This window comes from Oncorhynchus nerka, linkage group LG12 (genome assembly GCF_034236695.1).
Source record: "Oncorhynchus nerka isolate Pitt River linkage group LG12, Oner_Uvic_2.0, whole genome shotgun sequence".
Classification (NCBI taxonomy): Eukaryota; Metazoa; Chordata; class Actinopteri; order Salmoniformes; family Salmonidae; genus Oncorhynchus; species Oncorhynchus nerka.
In genome coordinates this window covers 5,615,873-5,639,074 of record NC_088407.1, presented here as the reverse complement: position 1 = coordinate 5,639,074, position 23,202 = coordinate 5,615,873, and the positions used below count along the sequence as shown (strand labels likewise).

Below are 23,202 nucleotides of genomic sequence, written 5' to 3'. Positions count from 1 at the left end.
ACTCCAACACATTGAGGACAACCACACTCCAACACATTGAGGACCACTGACTCCAACACATTGAGGACCACTGACTCCAACACATTGAGGACCACCCCACTCCAACACATTGAGGACCACCACACTCCAACACATTGAGGACCACCACACCAACACATTGAGGACCACCACACTCCAACACATTGAGGACCACTGACTCCAACACATTGAGGACCACTGACTCCAACACATTGAGGACCACCACACTCCAACACATTGAGGACCACTGACTCCAACACATTGAGGACCACTGACTCCAACACATTGAGGACCACCCCACTCCAACACATTGAGGACCACCCCACTCCAACACATTGAGGACCTCTGACTCCAACACATTGAGGACCTCTGACTCCAACACATTGAGGACCTCTGACTCCAACACATTGAGGACCTCTGACTCCAACACATTGAGGACCACCACACTCCAACACATTGAGGACCTCTGACTCCAACACATTGAGGACCACTGACTCCAACACATTGAGGACCACCACACTCCAACACATTGAGGACCACTGACTCCAACACATTGAGGACCTCTGACTCCAACACATTGAGGACCACCCCACTCCAACACATTGAGGACCACCAGACTCCAACACATTGAGGACCACTGACTCCAACACATTGAGGACCTCTGACTCCAACACATTGAGGACCTCTGACTCCAACACATTGAGGACCACCCCACTCCAACACATTGAGGACCACCAGACTCCAACACATTGAGGACCACTGACTCCAACACATTGAGGACCACTGACTCCAACACATTGAGGACCACTGACTCCAACACATTGAGGACCACCACACTCCAACACATTGAGGACCTCTGACTCCAACACATTGAGGACCACCACACTCCAACACATTGAGGACCACCACACTCCAACACATTGAGGACCACTGACTCCAACACATTGAGGACCACCACACTCCAACACATTGAGGACCACCACACTCCAACACATTGAGGACCACCACACTCCAACACATTGAGGACCACCACACTCCAACACATTGAGGACCACTGACTCCAACACATTGAGGACCACCACACTCCAACACATTGAGGACCACCACACTCCAACACATTGAGGACCACCAGACTCCAACACATTGAGGACCTCTGACTCTAACACATTGAGGACCACCCCACTCCAACACATTGAGGACCACCACACTCCAACACATTGAGGACCACCACACTCCAACACATTGAGGACCACTGACTCCAACACATTGAGGACCACCACACTCCAACACATTGAGGACCACCACACTCCAACACATTGAGGACCACCACACTCCAACACATTGAGGACCACTGACTCCAACACATTGAGGACCACCACACTCCAACACATTGAGGACCACTGACTCCAACACATTGAGGACCACCACACTCCAACACATTGAGGACCACCCCACTCCAACACATTGAGGACCACCACACTCCAACACATTGAGGACCACTGACTCCAACACATTGAGGACCACTGACTCCAACACATTGAGGACCACTGACTCCAACACATTGAGGACCACCACACTCCAACACATTGAGGACCACTGACTCCAACACATTGAGGACCACCCCACTCCAACACATTGAGGACCACCACACTCCAACACATTGAGGACCACCACACTCCAACACATTGAGGACCACCACACTCCAACACATTGAGGACCACCACACTCCAACACATTGAGGACCACCACACTCCAACACATTGAGGACCACTGACTCCAACACATTGAGGACCACCCCACTCCAACACATTGAGGACCACCACACTCCAACACATTGAGGACCACTGACTCCAACACATTGAGGACCACCACACTCCAACACATTGAGGACCACTGACTCCAACACATTGAGGACCACTGACTCCAACACATTGAGGACCACCACACTCCAACACATTGAGGACCACCACACTCCAACACATTGAGGACCACTGACTCCAACACATTGAGGACCACTGACTCCAACACATTGAGGACCTCTGACTCCAACACATTGAGGACCACCACACTCCAACACATTGAGGACCACTGACTCCAACACATTGAGGACCACCACACTCCAACACATTGAGGACCTCTGACTCCAACACATTGAGGACCACCACACTCCAACACATTGAGGACCACTGACTCCAACACATTGAGGACCACCCCACTCCAACACATTGAGGACCACCACACTCCAACACATTGAGGACCACCACACTCCAACACATTGAGGACCACCCCACTCCAACACATTGAGGACCTCTGACTCCAACACATTGAGGACCTCTGACTCCAACACATTGAGGACCACCACACTCCAACACATTGAGGACCACCACACTCCAACACATTGAGGACCACCACACTCCAACACATTGAGGACCACCACACTCCAACACATTGAGGACCACCCCACTCCAACACATTGAGGACCTCTGACTCCAACACATTGAGGACCACCACACTCCAACACATTGAGGACCACCACACTCCAACACATTGAGGACCACTGACTCCAACACATTGAGGACCACCACACTCCAAAACATTGAGGACCACTGACTCCAACACATTGAGGACCACCACACTCCAACACATTGAGGACAACCACACTCCAACACATTGAGGACCACTGACTCCAACACATTGAGGACCACTGACTCCAACACATTGAGGACCACCCCACTCCAACACATTGAGGACCACCACACTCCAACACATTGAGGACCACCACACTCCAACACATTGAGGACCACCACACTGCAACACATTGAGGACCACTGACTCCAACACATTGAGGACCACTGACTCCAACACATTGAGGACCACCACACTCCAACACATTGAGGACCACTGACTCCAACACATTGAGGACCACTGACTCCAACACATTGAGGACCACCACACTCCAACACATTGAGGACCACCCCACTCCAACACATTGAGGACCTCTGACTCCAACACATTGAGGACCTCTGACTCCAACACATTGAGGACCACCCCACTCCAACACATTGAGGACCACTGACTCCAACACATTGAGGACCTCTGACTCCAACACATTGAGGACCTCTGACTCCAACACATTGAGGACCACCCCACTCCAACACATTGAGGACCACCAGACTCCAACACATTGAGGACCACTGACTCCAACACATTGAGGACCTCTGACTCCAACACATTGAGGACCTCTGACTCCAACACATTGAGGACCACCCCACTCCAACACATTGAGGACCACCAGACTCCAACACATTGAGGACCACTGACTCCAACACATTGAGGACCACTGACTCCAACACATTGAGGACCACTGACTCCAACACATTGAGGACCACTGACTCCAACACATTGAGGACCACCACACTCCAACACATTGAGGACCTCTGACTCCAACACATTGAGGACCACCACACTCCAACACATTGAGGACCACTGACTCCAACACATTGAGGACCACCACACTCCAACACATTGAGGACCACCAGACTCCAACACATTGAGGACCACCACACTCCAACACATTGAGGACCACCACACTCCAACACATTGAGGACCACCACACTCCAACACATTGAGGACCACCACACTCCAACACATTGAGGACCACCACACTCCAACACATTGAGGACCACTGACTCCAACACATTGAGGACCACCACACTCCAACACATTGAGGACCACCACACTCCAACACATTGAGGACCACTGACTCCAACACATTGAGGACCACCACACTCCAACACATTGAGGACCACCACACTCCAACACATTGAGGACCACCACACTCCAACACATTGAGGACCTCTGACTCTAACACATTGAGGACCACCCCACTCCAACACATTGAGGACCACCACACTCCAACACATTGAGGACCACCACACTCCAACACATTGAGGACCACTGACTCCAACACATTGAGGACCACTGACTCCAACACATTGAGGACCACTGACTCCAACACATTGAGGACCACCCCACTCCAACACATTGAGGACCACCACACTCCAACACATTGAGGACCACCACACTCCAACACATTGAGGACCACCACACTCCAACACATTGAGGACCACCACACTCCAACACATTGAGGACCACTGACTCCAACACATTGAGGACCACCCACTCCAACACATTGAGGACCACATTGAGGACCACTGACTCCAACACATTGAGGACCACTGACTCCAACACATTGAGGACCACTGACTCCAACACATTGAGGACCACCACACTCCAACACATTGAGGACCACTGACTCCAACACATTGAGGACCACTGACTCCAACACATTGAGGACCACCACACTCCAACACATTGAGGACCACCACACTCCAACACATTGAGGACCACCCCACTCCAACACATTGAGGACCACCCCACTCCAACACATTGAGGACCACCACACTCCAACACATTGAGGACCACCACACTCCAACACATTGAGGACCTCTGACTCCAACACATTGAGGACCTCTGACTCCAACACATTGAGGACCTCTGACTCCAACACATTGAGGACCTCTGACTCCAACACATTGAGGACCACCACACTCCAACACATTGAGGACCACCACACTCCAACACATTGAGGACCACCACACTCCAACACATTGAGGACCACCACACTCCAACACATTGAGGACCACCCCACTCCAACACATTGAGGACCTCTGACTCCAACACATTGAGGACCACCACACTCCAACACATTGAGGACCTCTGACTCCAACACATTGAGGACCACCACACTCCAACACATTGAGGACCACCACACTCCAACACATTGAGGACCACCACACTCCAACACATTGAGGACCACTGACTCCAACACATTGAGGACCACTGACTCCAACACATTGAGGACCACCACACTCCAACACATTGAGGACCACTGACTCCAACACATTGAGGACCACTGACTCCAACACATTGAGGACCTCTGACTCCAACACATTGAGGACCACCACACTCCAACACATTGAGGACCACCACACTCCAACACATTGAGGACCACCCCACTCCAACACATTGAGGACCACCCCACTCCAACACATTGAGGACCACCACACTCCAACACATTGAGGACCACCACACTCCAACACATTGAGGACCTCTGACTCCAACACATTGAGGACCTCTGACTCCAACACATTGAGGACCACTGACTCATTGAGGACCTCTGACTCCAACACATTGAGGACCACCACACTCCAACACATTGAGGACCACCTGACTCCAACACATTGAGGACCACCACACTCCAACACATTGAGGACCACTGACTCCACATTGAGGACCTCTGACTCCAACACATTGAGGACCACCACACTCCAACACATTGAGGACCTCTGACTCCAACACATTGAGGACCACCACACTCCAACACATTGAGGACCACCACACTCCAACACATTGAGGACCTCTGACTCCAACACATTGAGGACCTCTGACTCCAACACATTGAGGACCTCTGACTCCAACACATTGAGGACCACCACACTCCAACACATTGAGGACCACTGACTCCAACACATTGAGGACCACCACACTCCAACACATTGAGGACCACTGACTCCAACACATTGAGGACCACCACACTCCAACACATTGAGGACCACCACACTCCAACACATTGAGGACCACCACACTCCAACACATTGAGGACCACCTGACTCCAACACATTGAGGACCACCACACTCCAACACATTGAGGACCACCACACTCCAACACATTGAGGACCACCACACTCCAACACATTGAGGACCACTGACTCCAACACATTGAGGACCACCACACTCCAACACATTGAGGACCACTGACTCCAACACATTGAGGACCACCACACTCCAACACATTGAGGACCACTGACTCCAACACATTGAGGACCACTGACTCCAACACATTGAGGACCACCACACTCCAACACATTGAGGACCACCACACTCCAACACATTGAGGACCACCCACTCCAACACATTGAGGACCACTGACTCCAACACATTGAGGACCTCTGACTCCAACACATTGAGGACCACCACACTCCAACACATTGAGGACCACTGACTCCAACACATTGAGGACCACCACACTCCAACACATTGAGGACCTCACTCCAACACATTGAGGACCACTGACTCCAACACATTGAGGACCTCTGACTCCAACACATTGAGGACCACCCCACTCCAACACATTGAGGACCACCACACTCCAACACATTGAGGACCACCACACTCCAACACATTGAGGACCTCTGACTCCAACACATTGAGGACCACTGACTCCAACACATTGAGGACCACCACACTCCAACACATTGAGGACCACCACACTCCAACACATTGAGGACCACCACACTCCAACACATTGAGGACCACCCCACTCCAACACATTGAGGACCACTGACTCCAACACATTGAGGACCACTGACTCCAACACATTGAGGACCACTGACTCCACACATTGAGGACCACCACACTCCAACACATTGAGGACCACCCACTCCAACACATTGAGGACCACCACACTCCAACACATTGAGGACCACCACACTCCAACACATTGAGGACCACCACTCCAACACATTGAGGACCACCACACTCCAACACATTGAGGACCACCACACTCCAACACATTGAGGACCACCACACTCCAACACATTGAGGACCACCACACTCCAACACATTGAGGACCACCACACTCCAACACATTGAGGACCACTGACTCCAACACATTGAGGACCACCACACTCCAACACATTGAGGACCACCACACTCCAACACATTGAGGACCACTGACTCCAACACATTGAGGACCACCACACTCCAACACATTGAGGACCACTGACTCCAACACATTGAGGACCACTGACTCCAACACATTGAGGACCACTGACTCCAACACATTGAGGACCACCACACTCCAACACATTGAGGACCACCACACTCCAACACATTGAGGACCACTGACTCCAACACATTGAGGACCACTGACTCCAACACATTGAGGACCTCTGACTCCAACACATTGAGGACCACCACACTCCAACACATTGAGGACCACTGACTCCAACACATTGAGGACCACCACACTCCAACACATTGAGGACACTCCTCTGACTCCAACACATTGAGGACCACCACACTCCAACACATTGAGGACCACTGACTCCAACACATTGAGGACCTCTGACTCCAACACATTGAGGACCACCACACTCCAACACATTGAGGACCACCACACTCCAACACATTGAGGACCTCTGACTCCAACACATTGAGGACCACCACACTCCAACACATTGAGGACCACCACACTCCAACACATTGAGGACCACCACACTCCAACACATTGAGGACCACCACACTCCAACACATTGAGGACCACCCCACTCCAACACATTGAGGACCTCTGACTCCAACACATTGAGGACCACCACACTCCAACACATTGAGGACCACCACACTCCAACACATTGAGGACCACTGACTCCAACACATTGAGGACCACCACACTCCAACACATTGAGGACCACTGACTCCAACACATTGAGGACCACCACACTCCAACACATTGAGGACAACCACACTCCAACACATTGAGGACCACTGACTCCAACACATTGAGGACCACTGACTCCAACACATTGAGGACCACCACACTCCAACACATTGAGGACCACCACACTCCAACACATTGAGGACCACCACACTCCAACACATTGAGGACCACCACACTCCAACACATTGAGGACCACTGACTCCAACACATTGAGGACCACTGACTCCAACACATTGAGGACCACCACACTCCAACACATTGAGGACCACTGACTCCAACACATTGAGGACCACTGACTCCAACACATTGAGGACCACCACACTCCAACACATTGAGGACCACCCACTCCAACACATTGAGGACCTCTGACTCCAACACATTGAGGACCTCTGACTCCAACACATTGAGGACCTCTGACTCCAACACATTGAGGACCTCTGACTCCAACACATTGAGGACCACCCCACTCCAACACATTGAGGACCACTGACTCCAACACATTGAGGACCTCTGACTCCAACACATTGAGGACCTCTGACTCCAACACATTGAGGACCACCCCACTCCAACACATTGAGGACCACCAGACTCCAACACATTGAGGACCACTGACTCCAACACATTGAGGACCACTGACTCCAACACATTGAGGACCACTGACTCCAACACATTGAGGACCACTGACTCCAACACATTGAGGACCACCACACTCCAACACATTGAGGACCACTGACTCCAACACATTGAGGACCACTGACTCCAACACATTGAGGACCACTGACTCCAACACATTGAGGACCACACACTCCAACACATTGAGGACCACCAGACTCCAACACATTGAGGACCACTGACTCCAACACATTGAGGACCACCACACTCCAACACATTGAGGACCACTGACTCCAACACATTGAGGACCACCACACTCCAACACATTGAGGACCACTGACTCCAACACATTGAGGACCACCACACTCCAACACATTGAGGACCACCACACTCCAACACATTGAGGACCACCACACTCCAACACATTGAGGACCACACACTCCAACACATTGAGGACCACCACACTCCAACACATTGAGGACCACCACTCCAACACATTGAGGACCACCACACTCCAACACATTGAGGACCTCTGACTCCAACACATTGAGGACCTCTGACTCCAACACATTGAGGACCACCACACTCCAACACATTGAGGACCACCACACTCCAACACATTGAGGACCACTGACTCCAACACATTGAGGACCACTGACTCCAACACATTGAGGACCACTGACTCCAACACATTGAGGACCACTGACTCCAACACATTGAGGACCACCCACTCCAACACATTGAGGACCACCACACTCCAACACATTGAGGACCACCACACTCCAACACATTGAGGACCACTGACTCCAACACATTGAGGACCACACACTCCAACACATTGAGGACCACCACACTCCAACACATTGAGGACCACCACACTCCAACACATTGAGGACCACTGACTCCAACACATTGAGGACCACCACACTCCAACACATTGAGGACCACTGACTCCAACACATTGAGGACCACCACACTCCAACACATTGAGGACCACTGACTCCAACACATTGAGGACCACACACTCCAACACATTGAGGACCACTGACTCCAACACATTGAGGACCACTGACTCCAACACATTGAGGACCACTGACTCCAACACATTGAGGACCACCACACTCCAACACATTGAGGACCACTGACTCCAACACATTGAGGACCACCACACTCCAACACATTGAGGACCACTGACTCCAACACATTGAGGACCACCACACTCCAACACATTGAGGACCACCACACTCCAACACATTGAGGACCACTGACTCCAACACATTGAGGACCACTGACTCCAACACATTGAGGACCTCTGACTCCAACACATTGAGGACCTCTGACTCCAACACATTGAGGACCACCACACTCCAACACATTGAGGACCACCACACTCCAACACATTGAGGACCACCACACTCCAACACATTGAGGACCACCACACTCCAACACATTGAGGACCACTGACTCCAACACATTGAGGACCACTGACTCCAACACATTGAGGACCTCTGACTCCAACACATTGAGGACCACCACACTCCAACACATTGAGGACCACCACACTCCAACACATTGAGGACCACCCCACTCCAACACATTGAGGACCACCCCACTCCAACACATTGAGGACCACCACACTCCAACACATTGAGGACCACTGACTCCAACACATTGAGGACCACCTGACTCCAACACATTGAGGACCTCTGACTCCAACACATTGAGGACCACCACACTCCAACACATTGAGGACCACCACACTCCAACACATTGAGGACCACCACACTCCAACACATTGAGGACCACCCCACTCCAACACATTGAGGACCTCTGACTCCAACACATTGAGGACCACCACACTCCAACACATTGAGGACCTCTGACTCCAACACATTGAGGACCACCACACTCCAACACATTGAGGACCACCACACTCCAACACATTGAGGACCTCTGACTCCAACACATTGAGGACCTCTGACTCCAACACATTGAGGACCTCTGACTCCAACACATTGAGGACCACCACACTCCAACACATTGAGGACCACCACACTCCAACACATTGAGGACCACCACACTCCAACACATTGAGGACCACTGACTCCAACACATTGAGGACCACCACACTCCAACACATTGAGGACCACCACACTCCAACACATTGAGGACCACTGACTCCAACACATTGAGGACCACCACACTCCAACACATTGAGGACCACCACACTCCAACACATTGAGGACCACCACACTCCAACACATTGAGGACCACCACACTCCAACACATTGAGGACCACCACACTCCAACACATTGAGGACCACTGACTCCAACACATTGAGGACCACTGACTCCAACACATTGATGACCACCACACTCCAACACATTGAGGACCACCCCACTCCAACACATTGAGGACCACTGACTCCAACACATTGAGGACCACCCCACTCCAACACATTGAGGACCACCCCACTCCAACACATTGAGGACCTCTGACTCCAACACATTGAGGACCACCCCACTCCAACACATTGAGGACCACCCGACTCCAACACATTGAGGACCTCTGACTCCAACACATTGAGGACCTCTGACTCCAACACATTGAGGACCACCCCACTCCAACACATTGAGGACCACTGACTCCAACACATTGAGGACCTCTGACTCCAACACATTGAGGACCTCTGACTCCAACACATTGAGGACCTCTGACTCCAACACATTGAGGACCACCACACTCCAACACATTGAGGACCACCACACTCCAACACATTGAGGACCACCACACTCCAACACATTGAGGACCTCTGACTCTAACACATTGAGGACCTCTGACTCCAACACATTGAGGACCTCACACTCCAACACATTGAGGACCACCACACTCCAACACATTGAGGACCACTGACTCCAACACATTGAGGACCACCACACTCCAACACATTGAGGACCACCACACTCCAACACATTGAGGACCACCACACTCCAACACATTGAGGACCACCACACTCCAACACATTGAGGACCACCACACTCCAACACATTGAGGACCTCTGACTCTAACACATTGAGGACCACTGACTCCAACACATTGAGGACCACCACACTCCAACACATTGAGGACCACCACACTCCAACACATTGAGGACCACCACACTCCAACACATTGAGGACCTCTGACTCTAACACATTGAGGACCACCCCACTCCAACACATTGAGGACCACCACACTCCAACACATTGAGGACCACCACACTCCTATCACCGCCTTCAGTAGCCTCGTATCCTTGATTACGTTGCCATGACGTTGTGTTGCCATACAACACTTCTTGTGTTGTACGAACGTGTGAATTCCATGTCGGAAGGGAAGGGGAAACTTCTGGAAACTACTGTTGGAAGTCACTGTTGGAAGTCACTGTTGGAAGTCATTGTTGGAAGTCACTGTTGGAAGTCACTGTTGGAAGTTACTGTTGGAAGTCACTGTTGGAAGTCACTGTTGGAAGTCACTGTTGGAAACTACTGTTGGAAGTCACTGTTGGAAACTCACTGTTGGAAGTCACTGTTGGAAGTCACTGTTGGAAGTCACTGTTGGAAACTACTGTTGGAAGTCACTGTTGGAAGTCACTGTTGGAAGTCACTGTTGGAAGTCACTGTTGGAAACTACTGTTGGAAGTCACTGTTGGAAACTACTGTTGGAAGTCACTGTTGGAAGTCACTGTTGGAAGTCACTGTTGGAAACTACTGTTGGAAGTCACTGTTGGAAGTCACTGTTGGAAGTCACTGTTGGAAACTACTGTTGGAAGTCACTGTTGGAAGTCACTGTTGGAAGTCACTGTTGGAAACTACTGTTGGAAGTCACTGTTGGAAGTCACTGTTGGAAACTACTGTTGGAAGTCACTGTTGGAAACTACTGTTGGAAGTCACTGTTGGAAGTCACTGTTGCAAGTCACTGTTGGAAACTACTGTTGGAAGTCACTGTTGGAAACTGTTGGAAGTCACTGTTGGAAGTCACTGTTGGAAGTCACTGTTGGAAGTCACTGTTGGAAACTACTGTTTCTTTAAGAACGTGTAGAGTGAGTCCCAGAGGAGGAGGAGGAGGCCTGTATGGACATTATATCTGAATGACAGTTGGAAACTACTGTTTCTTTAAGAACGTGTAGAGTGATTCCCAGAGGAGGAGGAGGAGGCCTGTATGGACATTATATCTGAATGACAGGCTGAAGCAGATTACAGATGACAGACTACACATTTTGTGTCCAACCTGTCACTCAATCAGTTGAACTTTCTTACTATTTTTATATAAAGGACATACAACTAACCCTGAAGGGGGCTGAGCCCCTTTTTACCTCCTCGTGTAGCCGGGGTACACTTGGAGAGGTGTGTGTCTGTGTGTATCTGTTCAGTGTGTGTATCTGTTCAGTGTGTGTGTCTGTTTAGTGTGTGTGTCTGTGTGTGTCTGTTTAGTGTGTGTATCTGTTCAGTGTGTGTGTCTGTTCAGTGTGTGTCTGTTTAGTGTGTGTGTCTGTGTGTGTCTGTTCAGTGTGTGTCTGTTTAGTGTGTGTGTCTGTGTGTGTCTGTTCAGTGTATGTCTGTTTAGTGTGTGTGTCTGTGTGTATCTGTTCAGTGTATGTCTGTTCAGTGTATGTCTGTTTAGTGTGTGTGTCTGTGTGTATCTGTTCAGTGTGTGTCTGTTTAGTGTGTGTGTCTGTGTGTATCTGTTCAGTGTGTGTGTCTGTTTAGTGTGTGTGTCTGTGTGTGTCTGTGTGTATCTGTTCAGTGTGTGTGTCTGTTTAGTGTGTGTGTCTGTGTATCTGTTCAGTGTGTGTGTCTGTTCAGTGTATGTCTGTTTAGTGTGTGTGTCTGTGTGTATCTGTTCAGTGTGTGTCTGTTTAGTGTGTGTGTCTGTGTGTATCTGTTCAGTGTATGTCTGTTCAGTGTGTGTCTGTTTAGTGTGTGTGTCTGTGTGTATCTGTTCAGTGTATGTCTGTTCAGTGTGTGTGTCTGTTTAGTGTGTGTGTCTGTGTGTATCTGTTCAGTGTATATCTGTTCAGTGTGTGTGTCTGTTCAGTGTATGTCTGTTCAGTGTGTGTGTCTGTTTAGTGTGTGTGTCTGTGTGTATCTGTTCAGTGTATATCTGTTCAGTGTGTGTGTCTGTTCAGTGTATGTCTGTTCAGTGTGCGTGTCTGTTTAGTGTGTGTGTCTGTGTGTGTCTGTTCAGTGTATGTCTGTTTAGTGTGTGTGTCTGTGTGTATCTGTTCAGTGTGTGTCTGTGTGTATCTGTTCAGTGTGTGTCTGTTTAGTGTGTGTGTCTGTGTGTATCTGTTCAGTGTGTGTGTCTGTTCAGTGTATGTCTGTTTAGTGTGTGTGTCTGTGTGTATCTGTTCAGTGTATGTCTGTTCAGTGTGTGTATCTGTTCAGTGTATGTCTGTTTAGTGTGTGTCTGTGTGTGTCTGTTCAGTGTATGTCTGTTCAGTGTGTGTGTCTGTTTAGAGTGTGTGTCTGTGTGTATCTGTTCAGTGTGTGTATCTGTTCAGTGTATGTCTGTTTAGTGTGTGTGTCTGTGTGTATCTGTTCAGTGTGTGTGTCTGTTTAGTGTGTGTGTCTGTGTGTATCTGTTCAGTGTGTGTCTGTTTAGTGTGTGTCTGTGTGTATCTGTTCAGTGTGTGCCTGTTCAGTGTATGTATCTGTTCAGTGTATGTCTGTTCAGTGTGTGTGTCTGTTCAGTGTGTGTGTCTGTGTGTATCTGTTCAGTGTGTGTGTATCTGTTCAGTGTGTGTCTGTTCAGTGTGTGTATCTGTGCAGTGTATGTCTGTTCAGTGTGTGTGTCTGTGTGTATCTGTTCAGTGTGTGTGTATCTGTTCAGTGTATGTCTGTTCAGTGTGTGTGTCTGTGTATGTCTGTTCAGTGTGTGTGTCTGTGTGTATCTGTTCAGTGTGTGTGTATCTGTTCAGTGTATGTCTGTTCAGTGTGTGTCTGTTCAGTGTGTGTATCTGTTCAGTGTATGTCTGTTCAGTGTGTGTGTATCTGTTCAGTGTGTGTGTATCTGTTCAGTGTGTGTGTATCTGTTCAGTGTGTGTGTATCTGTTCAGTGTGTGTGTGTGTCTGTTCAGTGTGTGTGTATCTGTTCAGTGTGTGTGTATCTGTTCAGTGTGTGTGTGCGTGTGTTATTTGTCCTTCTCAGTAGACTGTCTCCCGTCGTGCCACGCCTCCCTGGTACTTTTCAGAGCTCTGGTTCTCTCAGGATCAACGACCACATAGTCCACACGCTCACGTGCACGCTCACCTTCACGGTCACGTGCACGCTCACCTTCGCCCGAACCCATCGAGCCACCCAACACACTCTTTTTCTGAAAACAAAAAGACAGGATGGATTTTTATTCTAAAACAGAGACTTTTATTTTGAAACACAAAAGTGGGACTTTTATTCTGAAACAAGTGTTTTTTGTGCGTTCTTATTTTGAAACAGATATACAGAGCTTTATCTTAGAAATGTCAGACCCATATTCCTAATGAGCTAACCTGGTAAATGAACTAACCTGGTAAATGAACTAACCTGGTAAATGAACTAACCTGGTAAATGAGCTAACCTGGTAAATGAACTAACCTGGTAAATGAACTAACCTCATAAATGAACTAACCTGGTAAATGAACTAACCTGGTAAATGAACTAACCTCATAAATGAACTAACCTGGTAAATGAACTAACCTGGTAAATGAACTAACCTGGTAAATGAACTAACCTGGTAAATGAGCTAACCTCATAAATGAACTAACCTCATAAATGAACTAACCTTTTAAATGAACTAACCTGATAAATGAACTAACCTGGTAAATGAACTAACCTGGTAAATGAACTAACCTGGTATATTAGCTAACCTGGTAAATTAGCTAACCTGGTAAATTAACTAACCTCATAAATGAACTAACCTCATAAATGAGCTAACCTGGTAAATGAACTAACCTTGTAAATGAACTAACCTGGTAAATGAACTAACCTCATAAATGAACTAACCTGGTAAATGAACTAACCTGGTAAATGAACTAACCTCATAAATGAGCTAACCTGGTAAATGAACAAACCTGGTAAATGAACTAACCTGGTAAATGAACTAACCTGGTAAATGTACTAACCTGGTAAATGAACTAACCTGGTAAATGAACTAACCTAATAAATCTATCCTGCACCTTAGAGACCGCTGCCCTATCTGTGGATCTGTTGGGGCCTTACGCGAATTGAAGTGGGTCTCGGGATGATGGTGTACCTTGTGTATAATGGCGCCGGAGGGGATGGCTGCCGTTTTACGGGCTCCTAAACAATTGTGCTATTTTGTGTTGTTTTTTTCTCGCATTGCTTGTAACTTATTTTGTACATAATGTTGCTGCTACCGTCTCTTATGACCAAATAGAGCTTCTGGATATCAGAACAGTCTTCCATGAACTGGAAGATTCTTCTTTCTTTAACTGTTGGGGCTAGCCCTGAATACTGCCCCTTCTGGAGGAATTCGGTACCCATATAAAACATGATACATTTTTGTCAAAAGTTGCTAATATATGCATATAAAAAATATTATCGAATAGAAAACACTCTAAAGCTTCTAAAACCGTTTAAATTTTGTCTCTATGTAAAGCAGAAGTGTCAGGGCATGCATTCTCCCAAAGTCTCTCTTGTAATGGAAAAAGTTGCCACCACTTCGACGTCATCGTATACACACTTACCAAGCAGTTATAACCATGGAAACAGTTTCTACGTCTTCAGCGCGAAGCCTGCTTTCGATGAGGCGTGTAATTGTGAGAATCGCGCGCTCACGAGACGTTCAGCGTGCCGAAAGGTCTCGGTCATGCAAAAAAAAAGTTTACCCAATGCGCAGCTGTGAAGTTTCTCTCTCTTTCCCTCAGGATGGATTGAACAACGTGTGTGTGTCTGTTCGCCCTCACGATTGCTGTAGACCTTTATAACATGTTAAGGCTTAATTATAAACATAGTTTGACAAGTTTACTCGACATATAATGTATACTTTCGACGTTTTGGTGCGCATCCACTTGAAATTTGCATACATTTCGACCGAAATTTGGCTAGTTTGAGAGAAAGACACAGACTTGAAAACTGAACGCTAACTTGGTGAGTATTAACCCTTCCAGGTCTTCTGATGGAAGAACAGCCACGGTAAGGGAATATTTATGTCTTCATTTTGGGTTTCTGTCGACTCCAAGATAGAGGAGTCAGCATGCTAAATGGGAGCACCGAATCCCTATTATAGCCTAGTGAACGCAAAATGGAACGTTAAAAATAAATGTAACACAGCGATTGCATTTAGAAGAAGTTTATCTTGCCATACATATGTAAAACATGCATATTTAGTCAAAGTTTATGATGTGTATTCCTTGTTAGCTGACGTTATCTGCCGGAGCTATTTATTTCTCCTGACATTGCAGTAGCATTTTTGAACGATGCATAATTGTAAACAGATATTTATGGATATATATTGCATATTATTGAAAAAAAAAAGAATGTACTGTGTAACATGTTATATTACTGTCATCTGATGAAGATTTCAAAAGGTTAGTGAAATGATTTTTCTTTTAATCCTGCGTTTGTTGATTGCATATTTTTTCCTACTTGGCTATGCTAATGAGGTATGTCTGCAGTGGTGGTTGGACATAAATATGTGCTATGTTTTCGCGGTAAAACATTTTAGAAATCTGACTTGCTGGGTAGATAAACAACTTGTTTATCTTTTATTTGAGCCATTTTTCTTGCTAATCTGTGGAGGTTAAATATTTTTAGGATTATTTCTTGCGTTCCCTGCGCCACATTACAGCTCAGGGGGGGTTCCCAAAGGGGAACTAGTAGCCCCAAGAGGTTTTAATTAATTAACGAGTCCGACGCGAAGGATATACTGCTTCTCCAAGACCAGGCCCAAATCCCCGTCATTCGCGAGAAGAAAAGACGGAGATCGGGTTGCCTTGTGAGAATTCATTGCGAGTGGGTAAGCCGCCTCTACCATCCATTCTATTGGCCAACGTGCAATCACTGGAGAATAAACTGGATAATCTCCCCTTGAGACTATCCTACCAACGGGACATTAAAAACTGTGATATCTTATGTTTCACAGAGTCGTGGCTGAACGACGACACAGATAATATACAGTTGGCTGGGTTTTCCGTGCAGGACAGAACAGCTACATCTGGTAAGACGAGGGGTGGAGGTGTGTGTCTATTTGTCAATAACAGCTAGTGCATAATGTCTAATAATAAGGAGGTCTCGGGGTATTCCCTGCCTGAGGTAGAATACCTCATGATAAGCTGTAGAACACACTATCTACCAAGAGAGTTTTCATCTATATTTTTCATAGCTGTCTATTTACCACCACAAACCCATGCTGGCGCTAAGACCCCACTCACTGAGCTGTATAAGGCCATAAGCAAACAAGAAATGCTCATCCAGAGGCATTGCTCCTAGAGACGGCGCTCCTAGAGGCGGTGCTCCTAGAGGCGGTGCTCCTAGAGGCGGTGCTCCTAGAGGCGGTGCTCTCCTAGAGACTGTGCTCTCCTAGAGACTGTGCTCTCCTAGAGACTGTGCTCCTAGAGGCGGTGCGCTCCTAGAGGCGGTGCTCTCCTAGAGGCGGTGCTCTCCTAGAGGCGGTGCTCTCCTAGAGGCGTGCTCCCAACCAGAAGCCACGGATTACAGGCAACATTCGGACTGAGCTAAAGGCTAGAGCTGCAGGTTTAAAGGAGTGGGACACTAATCTGGACGCTTATAAGAAATCCCGCTATGCCCTCAGACGAACCATCAAACATGCAAAGAGTCAATACAGATTGAATCCTACTGCACCGGCTCTGATGCTCGTCGGATGTGGCAGGGCTTGAAAACTATTATGGACTACCAAGGGAAACCCAGCCGCGAGCTGCCCAGTGACGGGAGCCTACCAGACGAGCTAAATGCCTTTTATGATCGCTTTGAGGCAAGCAACACTGAAGCATGCATGAGAGCCCCAGCTGTTCCGGACGACTGTGTGATCACGCTCTCAAGAAGCCAATGTGAGCAAGACCTTTAAACAGGTCATCATTCACTAGGCCGCTGGGCCAGACGGATTACCAGGACGTGTACACAGAGCATGCGTTGACCAACTGGCAAGTGTCATTTTCAACCTGAGTCTGTAATACCTACATGTTTCAAGCAGACCACCATAGTCCCTGTGCCCAAGAACGCAAGGGTAACCTGTGTAGATAACTATCGCCCCGTAGCCCTCACATTGGTAGATTGTCTTACCTGTCGTGGGGGTGTGGCCACTCTACCAGTGTGTAAGTCCAGGTCCAGGTACTCAACCTGTTTGTCCCCTCTAGGCCTCCGTAAGACCATGGGGTTGTCCCCACGCAGGGTCTGGAACACACACGCACACACACACAGAAGTCCAGAAATCCACACAAGAATAGTAAACAAACACAATTTTGACCAACTGGGGACATTTTGTTAGTCCCCACAAGGTCCAATGCTATTTCTAGGGAGTTTAGTGTTAAGGCTGGATTTAGTTTTAGGGTTAGAATTAGGTTTATGGTTAGGAGCTAGGGTTAGTTTTAGGGTTAAGAGCTAGGGTTAGGTTTAGGGTATAGGTTTAGGGTACGGGCTAGGATTAGGGTTAAGGGTTAGGTTTAGGGTATAGATAGGTTAGGTTTAGGGTAAGGGTTAGGGTACTAACTAGGATTAGGGGTTAGGTTTAGGGTGAGGGTACGGGCTAGGTTTAGGGTTAAGGGTTAGGGTTAGGTTTAGGGTAAGGGTACGGGCTAGGATTAGGGTTAAGAATTAGGGTTAGGTTTAGGGTATAGGTTAGGTTTAGGGTTAGGTTTAGGGTAAGGGTACGGGCTAGGTTTAGGGTTAGGGGTTAGGGAAAATAAGATTTTGAATGGGACTGAATTGTGTGTTAGTTGTACAAGACTGTGTGTGTGTGTGTGTGTTATGTGTGCGTGTGTGAATCTAACATACCGACACGACGGCGGCTAGGGCTATGTTGGAGGTTGTCATGGCAACGTAATTGTCGTCTGGGTCGTCCGAGTCTGAGCTGGAGGCAGAGCTTTGGCAGGTGGAGGGTCTATCGGACGGACACGTGTAGCAGCTGGACGGACTGACACACATAAACAAAAGGTGAGGACTTTTATTCTGAAACACCAACTTTTATTTTGAAAACAGACATACAGACCATTGGGTATAGGGTGTTCCCTCACTGCTCTAGAATGCAGGAAAAAAACGTGTCAATTCAAGACAGTGGTACTAAATTATAAATGGTACCAAAACCAATGCACCATTTAATTTCACATACAATTATTAATTAGATTCTACAATATTATAACCTTAATATGCTTGTACTTAACAGTATTGATGAAATAGGAGTCTTATTTTGTGAACATTATTGTATCTCTTCTATATTTTGAAGTGTTTTTAAATATATATATATATACACATATATATATATAGAGAGAGAGAGAGAGAGAGAGAAAAAGAGAGAGAGAGAGAGAGAGAGAGAAAGAGAGAGAGAGGGGGGGAGAGACAGAGAGAGAGAGGGAGAGAGACAGAGAGAGAGAGGGAGACAGAGAGAGAGGGGGGGGGAGACAGAGAGACAGAGAGAGACAGAGAGAGACAGAGAGAGACAGACAGAGCGATGATAGAGTACTATTGAGCAGCCGTAATGAAAAACATAACATTTGAACCATGGTATGGTAGAGACATTTGATCTGATGCAATTCTTCTTTATTTTATAAACCATTGAACGAAAGACACATGTTATGGGTGAACACCCTACATTTATTTGTGTGCAGAACCCCCCCCGGGGCATTGTTTCCCCTACGCTTTAATTTGCATTCACTTGTAGTGCCGGTGGGCGGCCAGCAGAGGGGGGAAGGGGACACATCGGGCAGTATAGTACACGTCAATGTTAAGTTATCAAACTAAGATGAAGTCAGATATGAAATATTTAACACAATGTGTTCTACTGACACAGCACTTCTGACCAGTGCTGTTACACTTTGCCTGAGTGGCACTATGCCTGCAGCACGAGGAACCACACACACACACACACACACACACACACACACACACGAACACACACACCCCACACACACAAGAACACACGAACACACACCCCCAACACACACAAGAACACACGCACACACACCCCCAACACACACAAGAACACACGCACACACACCCCCAACACACAGACACAAACACACCCAACACACGCACACACACACACAAACCCAACACACACAAGAACACACACACACACACAGAGAGATACACACACACTTACTCTCGGGTGAAGGTTCTGGTGACAGGTGATCGTACAGGTGCCGGTAGCTCCTCCCACTCCTGCAGAGGTGTTATGTCCAGAGGGGTGGGTTTAACTAGAGGAGAGGATGGAGAGATAGATGGAGAGGGAGAGGTGTATGGAGAGGTATATGGAGAGGTATATGGAGAGGTGTATGGAGAGGTATATGGAGAGGTGGATGGAGAGATGGATGGAGAGATAGATGGAGAGATAGATGGAGGGATAAATAGATGGAGAGAGATGGAGAGATGGAGAGATAGTTAGATAGTTAGATGGAGAGATGGAGAGATAGTTAGATGGAGAGAGATGGAGAGATAGATGGACAGAGATATGGAAGGGGAGATAGAAGGAGAGATACATAGATGGAGAGATGGATAGAGAGATAGGTAGATGGAGAGACAGATGGACAGAGATATGGAAGGGGAGATAAATGGAGAGATGGATAGAGAGATAGATGAGAGTTGGAGTACAAGGAGAAACACGGGTAAGTGGGAGTGAAGTAAGGAGGAGAGAGGAAGGGGGAGTATAGAGTCAGATATACGGATAGTAACATATAGTAGTAACAGATAGTAGATAGTTGGAACTTCACTGGACTCTATGTAAACTGGAAACCATATATCCTGAGGCTGCATTTATTGTAGCTTGGTATTTTAACAAAGCACACTCAACCATTGCTACTCTTCTAACTTCCGCGATGCATACAAGGCCCTCCCCCGCCCTCCTTTTGGCAAATCTGATCATGACTCCATCTTGTTGCTCCCCTCCTATAGGCAGAAACTAAAACAGGAAACGCCCGTGCTCAGGTCTATCCAACGCTGGTCTGACCAATCGGATTCCACGCTTCAAGATTGCTTCGATCACGTGGACTGGGATATGTTCCGGGTAGCCTCAGACAATAACATTGACGTATATGTTGACTCAGTGAGTGAGTTTATAAGGAAGTGTATAGGAGATGTTGTACCCACTGTGACTATTAAAACCTTCCCCAACCAGAAACCGTGGATTGATGGCAGCATTTGAGCAAAACTGAAAGCGCGAACCACTGCTTTTAATCATGGCAAGGTGACTGGAAACATGGCCAAATACAAATAGTATTGTTATTCCCTCCGTAAGGTATTCAGTGAGACAAAGTAGAGTCGCAATTCAACGGCTCAAACACGACGTCTTGCTCCCAGACAAATTAAACAACTTCTTTGCTCGCTTTGAAGACAATACAGTGCCACTGACACGGCCCGCTAATCAAAGACTGTGGGCTCTCCTTCTCCGTGGCAGATGTGAGTAATACAATTAAATGTGTTAACCCTCGCAAGGCTGCCGGACCAGACGGCATCCCTAGCCGCGTCCTCGGAGCATACGCAGACCAGCTGGCTGGTGTGTTTACGAACATATTCAATCAATCCCTATCCCAGTCTGCTGTTCCCACATGCTTCAAGATGCCCACCATTGTTCCTGTTCCCAAGAAAGCTAAGGTAACTGAACTAAATGACTATTGCACTCACTTCTGTCATCATGAAGTGCTTTGAGAGACTAGGAGCAAAGCACCTCTACCTACCTGTCACACTAGACCCACTCCAATTTGTTTACCGTCCCAATAGGTCCACTGACGATGCAATCGCCATCACACTGCACACTGCCCTATCCCATCTGGACAAGAGGAATACCTATGTAAGAATGATGTTCATCGACTACAGCTCAGCATTTAACACCATAGTACTCTCCAAACTCGTCATTAAGCTCGAGACCCTAGGTCTCAACCCCGCCCTGTGCAACTGGGTCCCTGACTTTTTGACGGGCCGCCCCCAGGTGGTGAAGGTAGGAAACAACATCTCCATCCTGCTGCTCCTCAACACTGGGGCGCCGCAAGGGTGCGTTCTGAGCCCTCTCCTCTACTCCCTGTTCACCTACGACTGCGTGGCCATGCACGCCTCCAACTCAATCATCAAGTTTGCAGACGACACTACAGTGGTAGGCTTGATTACCAACAACGACGAGGCGGCCTACAGGGAGGAGGTGAGGGCCCTCGGAGTGTGGTGTCAGGAAAATAACCTCTCACTCAACGTCAACAAAACAAAAGAGATCATCGTGGACTTCAGGAAACAGCAGAGGGAGCACCCCCCTCTTATCCACATCGACAGGACCGCAGTAGAGAAGGTGGAACATTTTAAGTTCCTCGGAGTACATATCAGCGACACACTGAAATGGTCCACCCACACAGACAGCCTGGTGAAGAAGGTGCAACAGCGCAACAGCTCCTCTTCAACCTCAGGAGGCTGAAAAAATGTGGCTTGTCACCGAAAACCCTCACTAACTTTTACAGGTGCACAACTGAGAGCATCCTGTCAGTCTGTATCACCGCCTGGTACGGCAACTGCTCCGCCCACAAACGTAAGGCTCTCCAGAGGGTAGTGAGGTCTGCACAACGCATCACCGGGGGAAAACTACCTGCCCTCCAGGACACCTACACCACCCGATGTCACAGGAAGGCCAAAAATACCATCAAAGACAATTACCACCCGAGCCACTGCCTGTTCACCCCACTTCCATCCAGAAGGCGAGGTCAGTACAGGTGCATCAAAGCTGGGACCGAGAGACTGAAAAACAGCTTCTATCTCAAGGCCATCA

The 23,202-nt window shown here is 47.9% G+C and overlaps 1 pseudogene; it reads right to left on the bottom strand.

Moving 5' to 3' along the window:
* Positions 1 to 12,276: 12,276 nt before the first annotated feature.
* The window catches only part of LOC135574230 (GRB2-associated-binding protein 1-like), a 109,429-nt pseudogene continuing 98,503 nt past the window's right edge, over positions 12,277 to 23,202 (bottom strand).